The 25839-nt window shown below is 41.7% G+C and overlaps 1 pseudogene; it reads right to left on the reverse strand.

Moving 5' to 3' along the window:
- Positions 1-8598: 8598 nt before the first annotated feature.
- Positions 8599-25839, reverse strand: part of LOC142376953 (dynein axonemal heavy chain 8-like) — a 53683-nt pseudogene continuing 36442 nt past the window's right edge.

The raw sequence follows: 25839 nt of genomic DNA on the forward strand, positions 1-25839 counted from the left end.
AATCTTCAGATGAGTGAAACATTTTGAATTGAAAATGGAAGAAAACTGTTAATGATTTTAGTATGTTTTGTAAACTTCATTTGCAGGTCTTTGACAATCAGAAGGATGACATTCCATTATCCAGAAATATGCCACCAGTGGCTGGCAGGATTGGTTGGGTCAGACACCTCTATAAAAAGATAGAGGAGCCGATATTGTACATGAAAGTGAGACACAGTTTCTATCAGCAAAACAACTTTACAGTTATACTTCACAGTGACATTTTAACGACGATCAAATCTCCCTTCCTTTGCAGGAAAACTCGGACATCCTATGTAGTCCCGTGGGACAAGATGTGGTCAGAATGTACAATGGGACTGCAGCTATGTTGGTCGACTTTGAGCTTCTTCAACACGAAACGTGGATGGAGAAAGTTTCCAAACTAGATCACGGTTGGTTCTCTTGTTCTGATGTCATAATTTGACACTAATGGCAGAAAACAGCCCCTGTCGATTCCATTATTGCACACTGTTAAAACGAGCTTTCTCTGTTCCGTATAACAGTCTTGAACATTACCCTGCTGGTTCGCCACCCAAATACTGGAAAATTAGTCGTCAACTTTGACCCTAAAATAACCGAAGTCATTCGGGAGGCTAAGTGTTTGTTGAAAATGGGGCATAAGGTTCCAACGCAGGCTTCGCTTCTTATCAAGATGGAAAGCAAAATAAATGCCCATCACCTCAGACTAAAGGTAAACCGGGATTTACATTTTTTTTACGGGATTGTTTAACTTAAGAGAATTTGACCTGTATGCCTTTTTATAGACCATTCTGGAAGATTTTGAATCCACTTGTGAGAGCATACCCGCAGACTTCAACAGTTTGATGGCTTCAAAAATAAAAAACGTAAGCTTTTCATACCGTGTGTACGGCAGGTGGTCCGTCTTCTTTAGTGGGAAATTGTTACTTGATGAATGTGAACCCTGCTGTAGGCATTGGGAAGGGGTTTTGCCGATTTGAGAAATGTCTCGAGCAGACGTGTCCTGAAGAGCTTTTGATTGTAATTCTACATCCTTAAAATGTCCAGGTGGAATCTGCACTTCGACACGGTTCGGTGCTGCTGACCTGGTCTTCCCTCCTCCTGGACAAGTTCTTTCAAAATGTTGAAACTGCTCTGTCTGAGCTCCAAAATCTTGTAAAAAAGGTTTGTTGATGAATAAAAATTCTACTGATACTGAAAAGTATCAACATCAGGTTAAATGTCACATTGTTCAGATATGTTTGGGTTGGTGTGACAGCTCTCTTGGACAAAAGCCACGCTTCTAGATGCCACTTTCTTTTTCAGGTGCAGGATATTTGTAAGATACAAATTGATGATGTCCTCAAAGACATGTCTGAGACTGTTCTGATAGAGCTCCCAGAAGGCCGTGCATCTTTGCTGCAGCAGCTGGTTGACCACAATAAGGCATGACCATCTTATTTTTATTCTCCATATCCATTAAGGGAAGTTAAAGTGTTTTTCATCCATTACGTGAGTTTGAAACAATCATTACTTTGCCAAAGAGCAAAGGCTCGATGTCGTGGTTTGAGTAAACTTTTGAGTTTTCCAATGAACTCTGAATTCTGTTTCATTGAAACGCTCGTAGTGCAACTATTCCTCTTTTGTTTTTCAGAACCGTTGTAAGGAGTGGGCAAAGACACTGGATTACAAATGCAGTTATGTTAAAGGAGCTGTTATGGAGTTGGGTAATGTGTTAAGTGCTATTTATGAACCAAAAGGCACCAAGATTGTGGAGGAACCTGTTCAAGGTGTGTAGCACAAATGTAAATGACTTTTCTTTTCGTATAATTAGCATCTCAGCTTTTTTTATACATATATATATAAATTTCAGGGAGGAGTGTGACCTTCTCAAGAGAGAGCAAGAGGCTTTTAGAGGGTCCATTGAAAGATAAACAGATCAAGTTCGAAAAGGTATGATTGGATACCAACTGCAAAACATGTCTTTTCTATAAACTGTTGTGTGCCAACACAGGCATTAATGCCTCAAATAAAAAATCCTCATTTCAGGAGTTTAAGAAGCTTTATGAACTCTTCAGTACAAAGGTATTCGATGCACTTGTCAAAAGCACCAAGTTATCCCTGGAGATCCTTAAAAGGAGAATTTGTGGCACCAAGTGAGTATTTCTGGGTTTAAATAAGAAGAACAGTATCACAAAGAAAGGAAATAACCTCTGAAAGAGTAAAATCAATAAATGTGTATTTTAGCACTTACCAGAGGGCAAAGATTAAGCCGAAGGTGGTCCCACTGATTCAGTCTGAAGCCCAACTGGACAAACCCAATATGGTGAGTTATTGTTTTCTTTCTACTCATGGTTGGATGATTTTCATTCGCTACAATGGTTTATGGTCAGGGGAAATACATTATCTTTAATTCTTTGCCTGTCTTGTCAAGCACTACAATGTTGCTACTATGTCTGATATTTGTCCTCAGGTAATGATTCCCAATGTAGATGAGATCCAACAGGCCATAAATCAACTTATTGACTGTGTGTTGGAGGTTAGCAAGGGTGTTGCTTGGCAGAAGGAGTACAGTCAAGATGACACACAGAACAAAGGTTACTAACTGTCAGCATGCACATACATGACAGCAGACACCTGATAAAACAAGTCCGCAAATGGGGATCTCCCATAAATTGTCATTTGATCAGTTATAATTAGGATTATTTCATTTAAACTTTCATGTATTATATTAGTTTTAATATCATACATTTTTTAAGTTGTTAGATACGAGCATGCAGAAGTCTGTGAAGATGTTTCAAGTGCACTGACTTGTGTGTGTAAACAGGAGCGAGGGGCCTTGGCTGCAATTAGTTATTGTGACGACATTATCACGAGATCATGAGTTTATTCTACTTTTATCTGAGGATAACAAAACTACTTTCCATGGGATAACAAGGTCAATTGCTATAGTTTCCACCAGAAAATGACCGTATAAAGATGCAGCTTATCAGCAGTCAACAAGCAACCTAAATCCCCCAAAAAGCTGTTATCCTGCGTAAAATGTAACTTTTAACAATACAATGGCTGCACAAATACTGCTTTAAAAATGAAATCCCACAACAGACATTGTCAAAATAGCTTACTGTTTTCATCTGACAATCAGGTGTCTGATAAGTAAAACAATCATTTGAACAGGATTGGTTTTGTTCATGAAATTGTTAAGATCAACGTTTGGTTAAAACTGTGTTTAAATTAATTTATTTTCCCTTTTTTTTTGTCCTATTTTCATCACAAAAGGCAACAATTTCTTCCAGAGTGTTTTTGAACACAGGGACATTAAAAAAGTTGTGGTCGATCTGAAAACTGCAATCAGCTCCCAGAAGGAACAAGCAAGTGACGTTTTGAAGCATTTCGATCCTTTCAGGGTGATTTGGAATGTGGACAGGAACCTCAAAGTCCAGGTTTGTTTTCCTTAGAAGACATGTTGGCTGTTTTTTCCCCTATAATGATAACGGTTTAATTGTCTTCATTTTTTTTTTTTTTACAGGAATTTATGGGTAGCAATCCATCCCTGATTCAGATTAAATCTGAAATCCAGTACTACGACTCAGTTGAGCAAGACATTGATGCTATCAAGCCTGAGATTGTTTTTGGGTCTACTGAACTTTCAACAGGTAAGCTGTTGTTTTTTTTTTTCTTTTTTACTTCTACGCTGCCTTGAACTTTTCAACCTTTTGCCACATTTCAGGCTTCACACAAAGATTGAAAATTTATTTTTTTTGTGAAGAAAACAACAAGTGGGACACAATCGTGAAGTGGAATGAAACTAATTTCAATGTGTCAAACGTTTTTAACAAATAAAAAACTGCACCGCCTTTAGCTGCAATTACAGCTGCAAGTTGCTTGGGGTATGTCTCTATCAGTTTTGCACATTGAGAGACTGAAATTCTTGCCCATTCTTCCTTGCAAAACAGCTCGAGCTCAGTGAGGTTGGATGGAGAGCGTTTGTGAACAGCAGTCTTCAGCTCTTTCCACAGATTCTCGATTGGATTCAGGTCTGGACTTTGACTTGGCCATTCCAACACCTAGTTACGTTTATTTGTGAACCATTCCATTGTAGATTTGGCTTTATGTTTTGGATCATTGTCTTGTTGGAAGATAAATCTCCGTCCCAGTCTCAGGTCTCTTGCAAACTCCAACAGGTTTTCTTCCAGAATGGTCCTGTATTTGGCCCCATCCATCTTCCCATCAATTTTGACCATCCTCCCTGTCCCTGCTGACAAAAAGCCGGCCCAAACCATGATGCTGCCACCACCATGTTTGACAGTGGGGATGGTGTGTTCAGGGTGATGAGCTGTGTTGCTTTTACGCCAAACATATCGTTTTGCATTGTGGCCAAACAGTTGGATTTTGGTTTCATCTGACCAGAGCACCTTCTTCCACATGTTTGGTGTGTCTCCCAGGTGGCTTGTGGCAAACTTTAAACAACACTTTTTATGGATATCTTTGAGAAATGGCTTTCTTCTTACCACTCTTCCATAAAGGCCAGATTTGTGCAGTGTACGTGTGATTGTTGTCCTATGGACAGACTCTCCCACCTCAGCTGTAGATCTCTGCAGTTCATCCAGAGTGATCATGGGCCTCTTGGCTGCATCTCTGATCAGTCTTCTCCTTGTTCCAGATGAAAGTTTAGAGGGACGGCCGGGTCTTGGTAGATTTGCAGTGGTCTGATACTCCTTTCATTTCAGTATGATTGCTTGCACAGTGCTCCTTGGGAAGCTTGGGAAATCTTTTTGTTAGGGATGGCTCGTTTGACACGGACGCTTCGGCGCTCGTTTCATCTTCGTGAAGCAAAGTGGTTCGGCACAATGTTCCGGGGCGTGTATGAAATGGCGCTAATCACGTGATTGATGACGTCCGAAGCGCCGAATGCATTGTTTGGTGGAACCACGGTTCAGAGGTCTCTCATCGTTTGAACACTTGGGCGCGCTATTCTCTATAAAAGAAGAATGAATCCCAAACTGGTTTCCCAACCAGTTCTGTTGCCCTGTCAGAATTGAATTCAATTCATTGCTCTTTTCCATGGCTTCTGGCAAGAAACGTTTTGTGGCTTGGGATCACTTCACCTTGGTTTCTCCTAATAAGGTGATACTATTGTATAGGGGTAGGCGGTATGCACGGTATCATACCTTATGCGGTATTTTTCACCAACGGTAGAGATTTTTTTGCCATACCTTATACCGCAATAGCTCATGAGTCCTGTAGATGGCAGTAATGCAAAGTTTTGAACATCCGCTTGGATATGCCGTGCGACAGTAATCGCAAGACAAGGTAACACGAGTAATTTGTTTTACCACCTGCGGGCTAACCATGCTCCGGAATATGAAACGAGTCAAAGCCGGTGTTCTGTCGATTTCTCCTACTTGTCGAGATTTGCTACTTTGTGGTTTTGCGCATGCGCCGAGCCGATTTTCTAAGTTTTGTTTTCACGCCCATAATGTTTTGCTACCCTGCGTCTCAGCTGGTGTGTAACGGTAACATCCTCAAAATCCTGATTATTTTCTCTTTTGGAAGACATGGAAAGTAATAAAACTCTCATCGTATTAACAAGCAGTTTAACATGCACAAATGGGGTGTCTGAAACATGACGCATATTTGAGCATGTTGAATAAGTGGAAGAGGCCATTGCTAAAACACTTGTACAGGTACACAGCTCAGGGAATCTTACTCCCAGTGAGGCAAGAGGAAGAGAAATCACAATAGATAGCTACAGGCATATGTTAGAGGAGGAGATGGGGGAGCAGAATGCTCTAAATACGCCCTTTAACCTGAGTGAATTGAATAGGGCGTTAAAGAAAGTGGGTAGGTCCACCCCAGGAAGGGATGAGATATGCTACATTATGTTGGAGAAATTGACTGTAATAATAATCCCTGTAATAATCCCTATTAGGAAGCCTGGGAAAGATGTAAAGATGCCATCAAACTATAGACCTATAGCGCTGACCTCACAGCTGGGTAAAATAATGGCAAGAATGGTGAATGATAGGTTGGTTTACTGGTTAGAAACGAGAAATATTTTGTACAGCTACCAGAGTGGATTTAGGCAGAGAAGGGGCACCATGGACCCAGTAGTGGCCTTAGAAGACTCAATAAGGAAAGCCCAAGTTGATAAGGAGACAGTACTGACAGTATTCTTTGATATAGAGAAGGCCTATGGTATGGTCTGGAGAGAGGGACTCCTAATTAAACTCAGGCAAATGGGTATCAAGGGTAGAATGTTTCAGTGGGTCAAGGATTTCCTATCAGGCAGGAGTATCACGGTCAAAATTAATGAAGAGTTCAGCAGTGAATATACAGTGGAAAACGGCACTCCGCAAGGAAGCATTATCAGCCCGATATTGTTCCTGATCATGATTAATGATGTCTTTAAAGAGGTGCAGGAATCTGTCCATGTTGCTTTGTTTGCAGATGATGGTGCAATGTGGATAAGGGGCAGAAATGTGGATTTTATTGTGCGTAAAATGCAGCAGGCAGTAGACCATGTCCAAGCGTGGGCCCTTGAATGGGGATTTAGAATATCTATTGACAAAACTAAAACCTTGTTTTTTACTAGAAAGAACATTCCCATGGGTTTGAAGCTGAAGTTATCAGGCGCAGAACTAGAGAGAGTAAACTGTTTTAAATATCTAGGCCTGTGGTTAGATAAGAGATTAACTTGGTCTGTTCGCATGCAAAAAATGATTGAGAAATGTAAAAAGGTACTGAATGCCATGTGCTGTCTGAAAGGGGTGGACTGGGGAGCCAACAGGTCAGCCTTGAGAACGATATACATCAGCCTTATTAGGTCTGTATTTGAATATGGATGTGTCGTGTGGCTTACAGATCTGCATCTAAGACGCTCCTGGCAAAACTGGATGTTATTCAGCATAAAGCCGTAAGAACGCGTTGTGGAGCAATGAAGTCGACTCCTGTTAATGCTATACAGGTAGAGGTGGGGGAAATGCCACTGCATATAAGGAGAGATCAGCTGGCCTTAGTCTATTGGGCTAACCTCAGAGGGCAAAGGGAAGGCCACAGCAGTCTATCTGTGTGAACTCACTGCCAGGACAAAGATAAACCAGGTAGAAGCTTTGGGTGGGTGGTTCCTCATAAGGCAGAGGCCTGCAGGCACTTACTCTGTGTGCAGCTGTCACATATTCAGTTGTACCACCATGGCTGTTAAAGGAACCTGTAATAGATTTAGCACTTCTAGAGTTGAAGAAGCAAGAGGAGTTCAGCAAAGAAATGGTTGAGTGCCATATCAGAGCTCAGTACAAGGATAAACTTGTGTGTTTTACAGACGCTTCAAAGTCACCTGACGGGAAAGTGGGTGTGGCATTTGTAGTACCAGAGCTTAAGATGTGCAAAAAAGAAAGGCTAAACAATGATCTTGCTGTATACACCGCAGAACTAGTAGCCATCCTCGCTGCTTTGACCTGGATAGAGGGGAATAGACCAAGGAATGTGTGAGTATGAGTGCTAATTGCCTCAGATTCTGCTTCTGCCCTGATGAGTATTCAGAGTACCATGTCGGAGTCCAGACAGGATATTGTTTTAGAAATTGCACAGATGGTAAATGGACTCATAAACTCAGGCACCGATATCAGCTTCCTATGGGTACCAGCACACGTTGGGTTACGAGGGAACGAGTTGGCGGATAAGTACGCAAAGAAAGCATGTATGACCCCTGAGGTTACCTTAGAAGTAGCTTATAGCAAGTCAGAGATAAAGTCACTTGTCAAGACAAAGTCCAGGGAGATCTGGCAGAGTGAGTGGAGTGGTGCAGCTACTGGGAGAAAGTACTTTGCCATCCAAGGGGTGGTTGGTCATGCTAGACCAACAGCAAGACCCACCAAAGAGGAGGACATCATATCTAGGATGAGGTTTGGGCGTTCTGGTCTGAACAGTACGCTATTTGTTTTTAAAAAGCATGCTGATGGAAAGTGTAGTGTATGTGGTGCTACTGAGACCGTGGAGCATGTAATAGAGCAACGTGTCAGGTTTGACCAGGAGAGGCAGCACCTCATCCTAGGACTAGAGTCAGAAAGTGTGCAATTAAACATTAAAACAATACTACAGAAGAACTCAAGTGAGATGTGCTTTAAGTACCTTTTTCACTATCTAGAAGCCACATGACTGATTAGAAGGATATAATACCTTTTTTTAATTATTTATTTATTCTTATTTTTTTATATTTAGCTGAGATAGTTTTCGCCCAGACTCACACTCCATTTCAATAGGTGGCGGTAATGCTTCCAAAAGTTGTTTGCCAACCGCCAACAAAATAGAAGAAGAAGAAGAAGGGCGAGGTGAGACCATAGACATCATATATGATCTCCATGGTAAGAAAAGAGCTGCTGGAGCCACCAGAGCTTTTACTTACTCACTGGCTCATTAACGTCCTTGTGATAAGTGGTAAGCCCTCAAAGCAAACTAATGTAATATTTTTATCACTTAAGTAGTTGATCAATGGCTCCATAGATGAGTCTCACATACATAGTCAACAAGTAATTCACCTAATCTGCAGAAAAAACCTTTATTCGTTTTTTGGACAACATTAAAAAGTAATACAGTTGTTTATTATTTGATGTCACAGAGCAGAGCAACCCCACGTAAGATCCAGTGGTCTGGTGACTGGACAGTAGGTAGCACCACTGCTGTGATGTAATTGAGGTCTGTGCGCCTTGGTTTCTTGTAGATGGGGCAGGCGTACAGCTTCGGATCCACAGGAGCATTGGATTTGATGGCAAACATGTGGATGACAGGCATGGGTGTGAAGAGTACTTTGGGTGAGGACTCGATGAGAGTGATGTTCTTTCGGTTCCAACCAGCCCCTTCCAGGAACAAACCATAGACATAAACCCCTTCCTGTAGAGGAAAGGCATTCAATAACAAAATAGCACACGGTTAAATTCCTTTCACATTTCCAGTGAGCAGAAAACACCCACTCACCGTTGGCGAGGCTGTGATCTCCTCCATTGACTTCTTCAGGACATTGTTGTTCAGTGTGACTGTGTCCAGAGCCCAGCCTTTGTTCGCCCTGGTTACTTCTTGTCTCATGGCTGTTAAAAAACCTGCAAACATTCAAGTAAACATTAGGTCTAATAACGTGTAACTTTAGCTGCTGGAAGTCTTTAAGACGTGTCAGCTCCATCATGCTCAAAACTTCAAGGTCTTAACCAGTAATGCAGCCAACTCAGTGTTTGACATTGTAAAAGGCCTCATTCCATCAAAACCACAAACTCACCCTGAGGGTTAAAGAAACCCGTCATCCAAAACGCTTTGGGCCTTCCTTGAAACACCCAACTGTAGAACTGTTTGTTTCTCTGGATAAGCTCGGTGTACCAAAAGCCCAGAGTGGAAGACTCCCAGGAGATCTTCCTCCACAGGCTGGGCACACGAGCGTCAAAAATATTGTCCAGAGCATCACGAAGGTTCTAGGAACAAAGTACATACCAGGAGTTTGAAAGCATTTTAAAGCCTCCTGAAAATCTAATCTAACTCTAACAGACAATCGTTGATGAAAAAACTGAGTAACAAACATACAGAGAAGTGCGTATCTTAAGAAGCAAATATGAAGCGATGTGCTGAGGAATCAGAAATCTTACATCACTCATTATTATTGTGCCATCAATGGCCAGCTTCAGGTCAGTCAGACTCGAGCGCACCACAGAGATGATCCTTTGCATTCGATCCACTTCCTGACGTAGGAAGATGTTCATTGGGTTAAGAGCTCCCATTGTCAACAGTCTGGCTCTGACCTGAACCCATCAAAGTTACAGAGTTTAGATTAAGAGAACGTGTACTTTGGCCTGTAAAAAGCCTAATGATCCTACCAACTGACCTCATGTGGAATGTAATTAGCGGGCAGTTTGTCCAACATGTCCTCTGCCATTTTGTGGACGATGGACTCCCGAGTCTCTCCAGATCCCCCTCCACTTTCCTTGGGCTGAATATTTGTGATTGTGTCTAACACCTCAGCAGATGTGTTTGTCTGGTATCTGGTCAACATTCATTATAGAAGAGAAATGCAATAACCTCAGAGACTCTAAGTACAGTAAATACAACAAGACCGCTTTTAAAGCTGCAGTCGGCAGGTTTTCAAAATTCCGAGTCTAAAGTCGGAAAATTCGAACTGATACACTCTCAGGTCCCTCCCCCAACCTCTAACAAGCTCCGAATCGCCCCCCAAACCCCTCCCCCTCTGTGGACGAGGTTGTGCACGTGAGTTCACACCAGTGTGAGCGCACACAAGCTGGGGCAGACTCATGCTCAGCAGCGTGTGCACAAGCTGTGATTGACAGGTAGGATTCCTCCACCCTAACTTGATTGGTTAAAAACAGCCGGGAGCGCTCGGTTTTTGCAAGCATGATTACAGGCTTCAGAGGGAGCTACAGATTTCGTTATTTTTCCTAAACAGCCTATTTAATATTCTCCTTCCAGAATCCCATGACAGTTCAAGCTAATATGACTAAAAAAAAGTTGCCGACCGCAGCTTTAATGCCTCATCATGACGACACTCTCCTTACGTGATATCAGCATTAGCGTGCAGCCCCAGTGCTTGGGGTGAATCCTCAGTGGGTAAACTCTGAATGTTATCCATGTACTCTTCTATTGTCTTACACACCGCAATTTTGTAGCCCGTGTAAAAGCAAAATGTTGGGTCAAACATCTTCTTACTGAACCACACCTATAATTAAGAACATTGAGCTTCACGTGTCGTATCAAATGTAATACAATGCAACATAAAACACCGGGAGTTGTAACACACGAATCAACAAAAAAACTGGGATTATTACACGAGCAAAACACTTCAACAGGCGTTTGTCATAGTCATCTGTGACCCTTCCTCCATATTGCACCTCAGCGAGCATGTATCGCAAGGTTATCCATGACACATCCTGTGGGGGGGGACACAAAGTAGTGAGTGAGGGAGGGAGGATGACATACAAATATTAAACCAGGGCTGCAAAACGCTCACCTTCTTGGGGCCGCAATCATCCAAGTGTCTTTCAACAAATTCAACACTTGCAGAGAAATCGGCCGAATTGAACTCGTAAGGTATGTTCCAACCTAAGGGTCCAAATTTACGTCGTTCCTTACAAAGCAAAAAAAAAGAAAAGGTTACCATGTAAAATCAGAAAATCCCTGTGTTATTATGACGAACAGCCTTCCTTCTACTGGAGGAAAAAAGTCACAGACACGAGTTGATTTGTGCTACACTGGAAAATACAAACCACTCAAACTTCAAAAGGCTATAAAATAAACTAAAGCCAACACATTCTCAATATGGTAATGAGGTGGAAAATTTGCCTAATGCATTATTAAAATGGCACAATTGATTTCATTATCAATTATGAAATTAATAAGAAAAAAAAGGCTACCAAATTAAGTAGTGCCATTGTCAAGGTTACGGTACTTCTAAATATGGTTAGTTCACTCTGTTTCTCATATAACCTGTGCCAGGAGCAAAGCATGTATTCTTTTTTAATATTTCCTTTAAATAAAGTTCCACTATGACACGCGTGAACTTAGAATGCGCAGTACCTGCACAGCAGTGTGTAAAAAGGCCACACCGTACAGCAAAGGCTTCCACATGGGCAGGTTGCTGACTTCCAACTGGTTCTGTGAAATTCCTGCAAATGTTCGTTTCAAACCAGCACGTATTCCCTGGGGGGGGTCGTTGGTGAACTTGATGGAAGACTTAAAAGGTAAAGAGTGAGAGACAGTCTGTGCGTGTACAAAAACTTTTAACACCTTCCTTTTTATGACGATGTTGTCAAGTCTCACCTGTAGGAGTGTGATGGAGAACAGATCGTGTGGCTCTGTGGTGATCCACACCCTGAACGTGTCATGCATGCTCTCTGTAACTGTGATAGTTTCTAGCAGCTCATCCATAAACTGCAACCCCAGGTGACAGTTCTGCAGAAGGACCCAACCTCCCTGTACACATCCAGACACAAAAGCCACGGATCAGGTCAAACAGTCAGCCATTGCTGTTGAAAGCAAGAAGCAACACTCTAGCTTGCACATCAGGACAATCCAATACACTCCCACATGAAAGCATTCACCAGATGCCGTCACCTGCTGGAAGCTGCTTTACTTTGTGAACTTTCTATGAAACCATTTGCTTGTCCACATGCACGAGAGCCACTCCTGAGCCTTGTGGTCATATACGTTCGTTCCAACAACACAGTCAGCATTTATGATTACCGCCCTATGAGGGGTGCTTTCACAAATGCAGTTTGCATCTAGGCTTATAAATGGTATGTAATGTTTTAATACTGCCAGCTGGCATTTCTAAGCCCTGGCTGCAATGCTATTTATAAACTCTGATTTCCATTACAAATCCCACTCAGACATGGTCAATTCTGTGTGTATGGCCATTTGCAAACCACAACTGGCAATATTAACACTATCTAAAACATCAGATGAAAGATGACATCATTAGCTTTTCGATGCTATATCGATTTTACGTCTAAATGTTCCCCTTGCTCAGTATTCATTTATTTATCTTTTTAATGGCGGTCAAACTGTTAGCTGGTCTCAGAGTTCACAGGTTCCCTCCAGACCCTGAATTGAGGAGTTCTTGGTCAAAGAACTGGTACCAATCCTGGAACTGCCTCAGTTGGAAAGGCTTAACTCATGCATTATACTTCTTCAGTAACTTCTAAAAGCACCTCTGTCATTGATGTCTTGACCAGCTTCCTTGCATGCACCTCTTGTCCTTGTCCCATAGATATTGCTCTGCATTCTGTAAACCGAAACAGTGGGAGTATTTACATAGACATGAACATATAGAGTGCATTTAAATAGTGCTTTCCCCCCCTGGTCTAATCCACCACTCAGGACTTTGCAGTACAAGCCACAGGCCTTTAACTATACTGTACATACAAAACATAATTATCTTTCTAACACAACATAACACACACACTTACACAAGGATGAAACATTACGGGCAATTAAGGGCCACGGATCAAACCACAGACCTTTCAATTAGTGGAATTTTAACAGCCACAATCAAATGAATTTATGCTCAGGAAAACAAATACATGAGCTGGATTGCCCAGTGAACACCCAAGGTGCCACTGCAAAGAGCACACAGCAACCAACATCCAGGATACAGTTGGTTACCACGGTCACAGGGACATCAATCACAAAATTTGGGTTTCATACCGTTCTAACTGAATCAAAAGTAGATAGCGTCGCAAGTTGGGAACTGGTCTGAATGTAAACACAATCAGACGTCAGGAGATTTTGGCATTACATCTTCAAAAGAAAATAAAAAAGTTCAGTAAAATAAAATAAAAAATGGGGCAGGACAGGGCAAACTCACCGAGATTAAGTTTCTTGGCAAGTGCTTCGATTTGTTCGGTGGGATCTGAGCCCATAGAAAGGAAGCAAATGAGGGGGGTGCGAGGATCACTTTCCTGCCAGGTGCTGTGAAGGTTCAAGAGGACAGGCTCAACGAATCTCATGCCCAAAGAGTCTCCCACATACTTTCTGGCCTGAGACAAGGTGCGATCAGGGCACCAAGACCTGTGAGAAAAAAAGCTTGTGAGGTGATTGCATTTTATAATATGGTGTATTCAAACATGTAATCAACATTCAAGTAGGAGGACCCAACCTTATCAGCAAAAGCTTATGGAAAACATCAAGAGAGTTGTATCCATCTGGAGTGACGCCTTCCTCTGGGGCATCAAGATTGAGCCATGCTTTCCAGTTTTTCCCATTTTGGGACACCTACAAACCATGTCAATACCAAAACTGATGACACTACAAGCAGATGAAGAATTCAGATGTCCAGATCATTCGTGGATCTATGGCTTACCTGGTTTATAATGTTAGTGAACTGTGGCAGCTTGCTGAGTTCTACCAAGTTCAGCCACACCATATCCAGGATCCAGCTGAATGGCTTTGATGGACAGGTCTTCAGGTCAAGAGCTGCGCCACCTATTGTTTCATCAATTATGTTCAGAGATGTCAAGTCCAAAAGGCAATTCAACTTTTCCTGGGAATGATGCACACCTTACCTTTAATAAGAATCTGAAATTTGTTGTGTTGTATTCTGTTATTCTGTAAGTCAATCTTGAGGGCCAGCAGGAGTGTGAAGATGAACTTGTGGTTTTCATAAAGGCTTCTGACTGTGTATCGGAAAACCTCAAACGTCAGATATTCAATAATATTTGCAATCCGCTTCTGAGTTTTGGAGGCCTTCTCAGACCTGCAAAAGCGCATTAATTAAAAACAAAAAATCAGCATAAAAAAACGAGGGAGGCAAAGACACAGAGAACAAAGCATATTTGAAGAACACGACCACACCACAGCGTGGTTAAAGAAACATCTTTGTCAACCTATTGTTCTTTCCAGACAAATTTGTTGGTCATTAGAGGAAGTAATGGTTGGAATAGTTTCCGAGCTTTAATCTCAAACATCTTATGATAAGACTGTGCAGACATACTTCTTAAATCACGATAAAGCCATACCTTGCGAGTGACAGATCAAAGATTTTGAGGAACTGACCCAAGGAGGTCTGGTACATGATATTGACCATGCTCATCTCCGTGATGAGGAAGTACAATGTGCTTCCTCGAGAGGCAACTGGATGGTATTCTTCTTGAGCGACATTGATCTTTACTTCTGCTTCAGCTGCAACACTGAGCTTTGCACTAACTTCCGCAGCAGTTTGCTTAGTCGTGGTCAGAATGCCAATCATGGAGTCATCGTCAACCAAAGAACCTTTAACCAGACAAACAGACACACTTTCACTTTAGGAAAAAGAACAGGTATGACTGGAGAAACTGGCATTAGTCTACAACAGTAACTATAGGACCTTTAGTGCTGCTGAGTTTGTACAGCAAATTGTCTTCCAACTCCTGCATCTTTCTTTTATTAGCAGTTACATCCTCAATTAGTTTCAATCTTTCTGCTTCTAGCTCCTGTTGAGATGAGTGAAAAAAAACCAAGAGCCAGTCAATATCATATTCTTACACTGGAAAAACAGTTATCTAAAACAATCACAGATAAAGTTATATTTTTAAACCAAATGGGGAAAGCAAGCTGCGTTTCTGGAACAAATGGCACACTCACGTATTTTTCTTTGAGGATGACTCGGCCGAGCAGCTGGTTCTCCAGGCCCTTCATGTTTACAGTGAAATCAATAATGGATGTTTTTGCGCTGACCTCTGGAGTGTATGCTGGATTAGGCAGTTTGGTAGTTATATAGAGCTGGAACCCATCCATTACGTTTACCTCTTTGTCTCCTACTTTGACCTATAAAAAAACATTGAAGACAATTTTAAGAGTGTACACATTTTAAAGTTGTATTGGTAAATTTGAATGGACATGAAGGTTAAAAATACCTTGAAACTGGTCCCAGATTTGATAAAGTTTTTCTCGAGCACGTTGTCCAGGGCAGGGTCGAGCTCCTCAAATATATCCTCAATGAGCATTGGGCGTCCCATGGAAATACAATCTTCCAAATGTGTGCGAAAGAATTTGTGGTTGAGGGACGTGACCTGAACATGAAATCAGTTTACTTCTACGACATGCTTTACTTAAGCGTGTAATTAGGGTAAAAATGACACAAGTGAAAATCATTTGGCTATATACTTGAAGTTCGTTGGCCTCTTCCTTTTTCTTAATCCAAGCTTTTCCCTGAGTCTGTGGATCGATGAGGAGGGGATATCTTGTTGCTTTTGTGACGATGATGCCATTCTGAACTGACAAGTCATCTCCCGGGAGTCCCTGAAGGTTCCACTCACTTATCTTAAATATTAAAAATGATAGTCAATGGTTCAAATGATTTTTTTTTACTTTTCACAGGACTAGTATCAAATAAAAATAGGCTGGCATTGTTCTCACATTGGGAGCATCCACCAGGGCAGAAATGATGTTGAGATTTTCTGTAAAAGGGATTTTGTGCTTCCGGAGCTCCGCCTCCCAGATGTCCTTCAACAACATATCACGGAAACTCTGGTTGAATGGACCGCAGTACGACAAGAAGCCGGTGAGCTGGAGTACGTCACCCACAAGTCTGAAAACAAAGGCAGAAGCAGCTGGACTCATATAAAAGCCATTATCAAAACCTTTTAAATCTGTCCTTGAAGAACCAATCCTGAATTCTAGTAATGAACCTCTTTAAAGACTAACCCCCCTTGGAATATAACATTTTGATATTCAATTGCATTTCCTTTGTAACCTGCCTGTTTATTTGTGACTTAAATTCTTTGCGTTGCTCGATCCAGCGAGCTTTCTCTCCACTAAGTCCGTCAATAAGTGCAGATGCAGCCTGCATTTTATTCCTACACATCTCAGCATCATCCACCAATTCCTGAAAGACAAGACGCCTGTGTCAGCTACAATCTCTAGATTTAAGTCAACGCAGTCGTGACATTTTTCAAAAGGGTGCGTCACACCTGTTTCTCTTTCATTGCAGCGTCGCATTTGGCCTTGACTTTGTCAAACTCTGCTTGCTTTTCAGCCAGCTGAGTCTCTGCCGCGCACAGCTCGTTATTAGCCACAGTTAGACGGTTCTCTTGAATGGCAAGGTTGGCCTGGAAACAAACAATGCAGTTATACTGTAGCATAAAAAGGCTTTGGGCTAAAAATGAGGTTTAATCACCTATTTACCTAAAATGGATTCAAACAGGCTGAGAATAGAGAGTTTTAAATGGCATTATTGGAGAAGAATAGCCGCCTACGACAAATCTAAAATGAAAAAGAAAAAAAAAAAAACAGTCGCCAACATGATGAACTTTAACTTTACCTTGAGTGGCAACACTTCTTTGTTGATGGCAAAGAATGAGGCCATAGCACGAGTCCATGCGAGCAGACCAGCTACACTACCACACACTTTCTTGGCATTTTCCATGGTGTAATCCTCCATGTCAAAGTAAGGCTGCAGTAGTTCCACAGTTTCCTCGTTAATGCTGTCCTTTGGGAACTGCTGGAGGCTTGTCAAGAAACCAGAGCCACTCATAAGCTGAAAAGGACAAAACAAATGAATTCATGCAAATGCCATTTGTGAGGAAGAACACGCCGCTCAGTTTTGCACTCAGAGCAGAATTATCCAGCTGCCATCTTTTCATCCCCATCCATCTTCAACTTTAAATCGTGCTGCATTCGCTTTAACCCAAAAGCCAGATGTCAAGACTAATTTGTTCTTGCTTTTTGTTTAGTTAAGTTTACTTAAGAAATCAATTTGATAATAATCCAACTTCTTACAGGCCTTCTTTCATTTCATGAGCTTTCAGGCTACCTACTGTACCTTCTCACATATTAATGCACTTTAAGGGTTTTTAGGTGTGAATTGTGTCCAAATTTACATTTGCATGGAAGCATCAAAGCTGTAGAACAAATCTCAAAAAAGGCACACCCTGCAGAAGAGAGGAGCAGAGTTGAGTCCGCTGGCTCACTCCACCTCCTAAAACTAATACTGAAAAAAAGGCCTGCAAATGTGGGCTTGAAAAGAGCTGCTGTGTTATATCTCTGTAGTATTTCAACCAAACATGACACATTTAAGACCTCAGGGCACAATGTGTCTCCTTTAATATATGAGTGGAATTCATATATTTATCATTTGCAACAACTGAATTTTTAGAAAAAGGAAATTTGTTACCTTCAGTGCTTCTGACCATGATGGTTTAAGACAGCTTCGTTCTGGATCACATGTAACAGGGTCTAACTTTTTGTTAAATAAAATCAGACAGCAGTCCATGATCCTCATGACCAGGTGTGGAGGCTTGGCCAATTTTCTCACTGTGGCAATGTCAGCTGGCTTGATGGTCTGTGGAGTTTTTAAGTATATCATGTAACATATCGTAGAATGCACGGTGTAAATATCTTCAAATAAGTCAGAGATATCTCACATTCAGTGCAGCTGTAGCTTCTTCTAAAGCTGGCCTGGCAGCCTCCAGCTTTTCCTCAGCTATAGCTTTCTCATACTCTATTCCATCCACAATTTTCTGGGCTCTGTCCTTCACAACTTGGACCTCATTCTTCACAATGGTTGCAGCTTTAGCACTGACTGTCACCTCTGCCAGCACCTTGGTGAATGCAAAAATAAACATCTCATGCCTTCAAATGCATCATACGCGTGTGTCCATGGTGTTGAGCTTTCAAACAGCTTTTCAGAAATGACAAAACCTCTGTCAGCTATTCACATCAAACCAGAAGCTAATTTCCACAATGAACCTATGAATAAACTGATTCTGCTACCTCACTATGTACAGAACTCAAATTGTTCTTAATTTTATGGTTTTACATTACTGTGGAAGTACTGATTGGAGGAAAGTTGCTCATAAACATCCATCCATCATCAATCTTATCTGCAGGTCACAGGAGCTTGGACGTATCTGATTTACCTCGTCAGCTTTGGCAGATGCAATAGCGAGCTCTTTTTCCTTTACTTCAAGATCTTTTGATAATTGAGCCACCGACTTACTGGCCTCCATCAGTTTGTCCAACCCTGGAAATCAGTAACATCTGGTGTAATCTTTTACAGGAGTAGACCATACAAAATCCTCCATAAAGTACACAATCTTTATAAAGACACAACTGCCTTCCTGTTCAAATTCCTTACCAACATTCATGCGCTCCGCCAAAGTGTTGATATAGTTGTGCTTTTCGGCATATAATGTTTTGTAACCATTTATAAAAGAAAGGTAAGATTTAGGGGTGACGTGAGCTCGTCTTCGAAACCTGAGAGATGAACAACATACAGCGTTAGGACTGTGTTTGATAGCGTATGTTTCTGAACAAATTGGATTTGTGTAAATGTGATACCTTTCAAAGTAACTTTCACATGTTTCAGATACTTTGTGATGATAAGTTCCCATGGTGGTCATCACTAAAGTCTTCACATCAGCTGGACAAACCATGTGAAACTTAGATAAGAAATAGGTGGACACAGCAACCAGAGCCTCATTGGGCCAAGGGGTGAACCAGTCCATTGTGCAGCCGGAAATCAAGCCCGGAAACTTCAGACATCTGGAGCGAAACTTCTGCCCCACCTTTAAACAAGAGTAGAGTAAAACTCCAATGAAAAGGTTCATTTATGGAGGTAGTTATGGGTGTAAGTGTCTATATAATGTCACTGTTGAGCATCTAAACATGCTGTGAATAAAAAGAGATTTGGAATAAAAGTAGCAAAAGTTTGGGCGGTTGCTTTTGGGTATAAACAGAAAATATACAAAGTTTCAACTTACCGGTGAGAAGCACAGAACAACGTGTAAATTCTTCCTAAACCGAGATATAAAGTAGTCATAAAGATTGTCAAAAGTTGGTGGAATTCGAGGAAACTCCTTTTTCATAACTGGGATCAGGTTCTGGGTGATCTCTTGCATCTCATCTTTTGCAAAAAGATTGGAGACCTGAAACGATTACAACATGGTCAGGACCAGCGAAGCTTTTCCTTTGAGACGTTACATTCTGCCCCACCTCTTTGTTTCAGTCATACAGGACCAATTCCAGTCCGTTTCAATTAGACTGAAGATTCCAGTGTTCAGTTACACAATCAGCAGATATTCAGATACGCCTTTATACCTTTATGAGATCTCACCTCTCCAGAAGAGAGAATATTGTTGAGGTACTCGAGGAAAGCCTCATCCTTGATTTCGTTGTCTGTAAAGACGAAGGTGATGCCTTTGCCCTCAGCCCCCGCTGTGTTATACAACAGTTTCAGGTCATCCATGAAATTACTCATGTTGTATGTTCTAAGTAAGGAAAAATAAACACCACATAATTGGAAAGAAGGCCCAGCATTTCACTTTCAGTGCAAATGCAACTACAAACAGCTCATGGCTTCATAGGACACTCATTCTTGTATTTTAAAGGTAGGGTAGGAGATCCTGGATTTTGGGTCCAGCGAAGCTGCATTTTGAAAATACACAGGTAAAAAGTCCCAACCCTTTTCTTCACTTTCCCCCCGAAGGCACGCCTCTAGAGTACATGAACGCGCACGAGCAAGAAGGTGCACGAGCGCTGTTCTGACAGCAAGCATCGATTGTTGCCGTATTTAGTATTTAGTATTTAGTTTATGCTAACTATACGTTTAATAATGCTAGGTGCTAGCCAAGCCGGCTCTAGTTTAGCTTCCTGCCAAGCTTCTGGACGTGTAATTCGTTCACGGAGCAGGGTACGCGCACAGGTGGGGGGGGGGAAGCAGATTGCAGGTGATAGACGGCATCAGAATCCAATCATTGTGAACGGTCCGTTCACAATGATTGCATACTGTTTTTCCTAGATTGTACGTTCTAGAGGCCACTAAAAATTTTCATATTTGTGTCAAAACTTTTAATTAATTGGTTGCAATGGGGGTGTGAAGAGTATTTCAAGCAATATGTAAAAAAATGTTCCAGAAAAAGATCCCCTACCCCGCCTTTAATAGGTACGTTTATCGAATTGAACTTTTTATTTGTTTCCTACTTTTAAGGATAAAATTAATTGCAGTTAATTAGGGCTGATCTTAGTACTGTATTCATGTGCTTGACCAATCACCCGAGACCCTGGAAGAACGTCTATAGTAGGAGCTCACAGTTTATAGAACTCCTTCTGTGGCGTCTTTAATTTCTACTTTGGAGCGGGAGCTTTCCCAGCATAACGGAGACATGAAGGTGACGTGATAGGTCCAGATGAGGTAAGTGTACAGTGACTGGTTGAAGGTATGAACACACCACTGGAACCACTACTATCAAAGGGAAGTAAAAAAAACTAAAACAAACAAACCTATTTAAAACATTGCCTATAAGCAATATATAATAAGAAATTATTGTATTATTATTATTTTTTTGAAACAGAGGAATGGACTTAAAGTGACACCTAGGGCCGACTGAGACAGGTTTGCAGGTTATATCACTTGAATGCAAGCAGAAAAAAAGCCCCTGATGGTTCATTGTCCTTTGGGGAGCGCCTCTAACCCTCAGAGAGCCCCAAGAACAGTTTGATCAGTGTGATTAAAGTCCCTACAAACAGAGCTCTCACAACTATGACTCATCTCACTTGGTTAATGTGATCTGGAAGATGCTGTATCCAGCTATGTATGAGGCCAGGCGCGTCAGACTCTGTTTTCCTGATCCTCCCACTCCCACAAGCAGGGCATTTCCATTGTCAGTGCGAATGATTCGTGAGACCTAAAGAGGAGCAAATCTAAAAAGAATCAGTATTATATCTAGCCTAGTCTACAAGAAATGCATCAGCTATACTCGCTTCAGGTGTCACCTTGACAAGATGAGTCATTGCGTCTTTGAAGAAAACCAGATCCAGGGTGGAGCCCCTTACTACCTCATTGTGCTGAGCTTGATACATCACAAGCTTATCTGATAAGAACTGAAAATCTGGCACCTGAAACAAGTTGTTCATACAGATTATGGTGACAGTTTCCTCCATCAACTTACTACCATGAAACTATCAAGCGCTGATGTACGAATTCAGATTTCACACCAGTTCATAGATCTTAGGGGCATCAAAACAGGCATCATCGTCTTCCTCTCCAGTTGGCTCAGGTGCATCTCGGAGGAAGTCCACAAAATACGGCTCAGAATGAAGCTCTTGAACGAGGTTTGGGTCAACGTGCTCTTGGATGACACGACATACAGCCTTCTCAAACCAATCTCTGTCCTCAGAGCAAATAAACCTGCAACAAAGCAAAGTCTTAGAGTAATGCTTTCTTCCAACTTTTTGTTTTTTAACTTAAAAAAGGATTTTACCTGTCTGCTATCACCCTTGTACATTCACACTTGAAAAGAGCCAATAGGGTGGAGATGTCACCACACTCCTCTGCCTTAACGTTTAACATTCCCTGCCAGATCCTGGACAAGTCCCTCAAATTGAAAATGTAGTGGAACTTTGATGGTGTTGGAAGCATTTTGACCTTCAATGTGGTGTCATAAAACAAGTTAACAAACTTATCAATACCATATACCTATAATCAATTCCTATTATAAACTTCTCATCATATTCCAGGTAAGTACCTTTGTCCACTGCCAAACGATCCTCCCAGCAGACACTAGACATTTAACCATTGCTGATATGCTTGGCTGGAATGCCCTGCATTCATGGAAATATCCAGAGCCAATCACACCTGCACAAAAAGAACATGAAGAAACCGTTAACTGTAAAATGAAAACTACAGTAATGGAAGCAGAACAAATGTGATTATTTTAGACCAACCTACCAAAGATCTTATCAATGGAGGTGTTGGCTGGCAGAGTGCAGTTGAAGACTGTAAACTGTCTCTTCAGTCTTTGTGGGATGTCATTTCTACCCCCACCAGGGTGGATCATGGCAGCCAGAATCTGTGCATCCTCAATCGTGGTGAAATCTCCTGGTTTATCCAGATTGTACATGCCAGTCATTTCCATCATCTGGCGGACTATCTCATTTGTGATCTGGTTGGATAGCCACATAAAGTAACTCATCAGATTAAAGCGACAGATAGACAGACAGATGTTCATTAAAAAAAAAAAAGAAAGCAACACCTGATCTCCCCATTCGTTGACAATAGGCATATTTATGTCATCGATGAAGATGGTCATCCTGCGTCCTCCTGGGGGTCCATAGGTGCTGCCAATCCTTTTCTCAATGTAACTTTCCACTGATCGCTGTGTACGAAGAAAGTTTTTGCAAACATGAACCAATGTAGGACTGTAAAAATTCAAGCACAAAAAACATTTTAAAATATCTTTTACCTGATACATCAAGGGCTCTGTGGCAGATGAGAAGTTCAGTGATTTGAACAGATCCGTCTCAGGATCGTATTTCTTTGCATAGCCTTTGATCATCACTGTCTTCGCTGTCCCTTGTTCACCAATAAGCAGTACGGCCTGTACATATAAAACATTTAGAGTTTAGACCAAAAGTAACATATTTTTAAGTATAAACATTATCTAAATATTCTTTTAAAAACCACAAGATCACCTTGTGTTGTTTGGCAATAGTCTCCAGCAAGAAAGAGGTTCTTGTGTTATCCACATTTGGAACAAGAATGGAGGTGTAGTCAGGCACATGGTCAGTTGGATAGACATATTCCTCCACAAGATTGTTCCAGTGACACCATTCACCTAAAACAAAAGTCGCCATTCTTTTTAGTCACATATAAACCCATTCTCATCCCATCGTTGTCAAAGCTGGCGATGTGCTGAACGTATGCACAATGGGTCCTTTCATGTCTGTGCTGTGGCGCACCACTCGAGGCAGTATCAGACATCTAAAGCAAATATTTCTAATACATCTTATTTCACAACAATTAACGACGTATAACTGATACTAAAGATTACTCTCAGGTGGGTATATGCAGTGCGAAGGGGTCTTAACAAAATCTCCGAATCTGATGCCTCTGGAATGAGACCAGATTCTGTAAACCCTGTTGAGGGTAGCAGGAGGCTGAAGCCTTTAACAGCTGCTATTGGTTAAGAAGGCAGGGACGCTAGAGCGTCCAACACAAGACTAATACAGAGACGGACAATCAGACACTCGCAACTACAGTGTAAGCCATGCAGATACAGGGAGGGCACACAAACCCCGCAATAATACCCTTTTTGCTGTGAAGTGCTAACTTAACCACCATGCCACCACATTCAAATGCTTGTTCACTTTAAACTATACAAAAAAAACATCAAATTGATGCTCTTTTACGTGTCAAATAACTGTACCGTTTGTGTTGACCATGTACTCAAATATAGTCTCTCCCGGCTTGGTTTGAGGCACATCAATTTCGCTTTCATGACCTCTCATGAAGACCTCCAGCTTGTCTCTGTCCTCTAATTCTAAAAGAGCTCCCAGACTCCACATCAGGCAAAAGACAAAGAGGCGCTCAAGGTGCTTGCTTCCAGCAAAGCCCTCTGTCTCCTTGGTTGGGAGGAGGCCCTCCAGCAGATTGACGGACTGAAGAAGGAACATAGTCAAACAATTCAGGCTTCGAGGCATCATCTGATTCTGTTTTTATTCTCAGTCTTTTTTTTTTTTTAAATACACACCTGTATTATGTAGTTACACTCCAAAAGCTCCATTTTGGGTTTAAGGTTTTGCCTCATATACATGTAAACATCCTCAAATGTCTTTTCATATAAACCGATGATGCTCTCTGCCTCTCTAGCAGGGCGCTTCTTGGCCCATCCCTGCAATACAAAAGCCAAGTTCTATCTAAGCACTGCTTACAAAGCATTGTTCTTTTTCAGGAAAAAAAAAGTCTTCAACACTTAGATATCACAAAAGTACCTGGAGGATGGGTAGCCAGCTGAGAGCTGAGGAGCTTATAAAAACCATTCCCACACGGGACACAGTAGCAGGGGAGGCATTATCCATGTTGTGCACCTCAAACACCAACTTGCAGGATGGTGACATGACGATGCGGTCACCATTAGCCAGGGTCAGTGTTTTGTTATCATCCAGGACTGAGTTGAGGTTCTCGATCCATATTGCATCAACGGGACCATCCAGCACAATCCAGATGACTTCCCCTGAAGAGTAAACCCGTCGAAGCAATTAAATGTTTGAGTTCTCCGGCAGCCTCTGGCACTTTGTCAGTCACTAATGAGCCGCTGTCCCACTACTGGATCAAAAGTGGGCGAGCCAGTGTGTGCCAAGGACAACAGCATCTCCACTGTCATTCCCAGAACTTAAAAGGGGCCTGTTTTGGGGTCCCGTAGGAACAGGAGCCTGGGATTTGCCCCAGCTGCTACCCTCGGACCAGACAAGGCTAAGTGTAGTTCCGTATGCGGTGGTGTCAATCTGAAAGGTGGGTTTACATGTCAGGGACGAGGTGCTTACGACCAAGGCAGCTCGGCGGGTCACCATTTTGTTTTGTTGTGTTTTGGTTACAACGCACTGTGCAGTAAACCATACTGGCTGTCTCATGTGACGTCTCATATTTTAGCTCTAAATATGCATGAACTGGCATCTATAGCTTAAGAAAAGTGCTCAGCTTCTGAGCTGACATTTTCATTGTCTTGTTGAAGCTGGGCAGTAATATCGTGCAGATGCAGTATTTAGCATCACATTAAAATTGCAACAACCTTTATATTGTGTTATACTGAATGTAATATGATAAAAATGTCTAAAGTACAATACTATGTATTGCTTAGATATTATTTAATACAATACCGTTTTCATTTGGACAGTTTTATATTTTTTCTTAGGATCTCATCTGTATTAATCACAAACACTTTCTTAGCTTAGATGTTGACAAAATGTTGGAATTACCCTTCTTAGCTTTGAGTGACCTCCGCCACAGTGTGGAAAAGATTCCATCAGTCCAATCATTAGTTGCTGCATCCAGACGACCAAACATCTGCGGAGCAGTGATTGCTTTGGGGTTCATGCGCATCTCTCTGTGTGGGGTTCCACATTCACTCAGTGATCTCATAAGAACGTTGATAACCGAGGTCTTCCCGGCCCCACTTGGGCCTAAAGTCATCAGCCCATGGCGCACTCGAGAAGACTCATAAAGCTGACCCAGACAGCAACAGTGATATACCAGTAAGAAAAGTACTTTCCAAAAGCTAACTTTATAATAATTATGCTAAACAACAATTTTAAGGCACCTGAACAAGCTTGAGGTTCCACGGTGGGTGGTTAACGAGACCGGCAAGCTCAACTTGATTAGCAACAGCAGCTTGAAGTTCAGTATATGTGCTGTTGTCCTGCTGGATACCAGGGAACAGGTCATTGATAAGACTAAGGAAGAGGGGCTCATCCTCATCCACCTGAAACACACAGATGGATTTTTTTATTCACAGCACTGTATCCAGTGTACAGAGTATACTTTCACACCCACAATTCAATACAATTCAATATATCACAGCTGTTGGTAAGAACTAAGTT

The sequence above is a fragment of the Odontesthes bonariensis genome, chromosome 3 (assembly GCF_027942865.1).
Source record: "Odontesthes bonariensis isolate fOdoBon6 chromosome 3, fOdoBon6.hap1, whole genome shotgun sequence".
NCBI classification, from domain to species: domain Eukaryota; kingdom Metazoa; phylum Chordata; class Actinopteri; order Atheriniformes; family Atherinopsidae; genus Odontesthes; species Odontesthes bonariensis.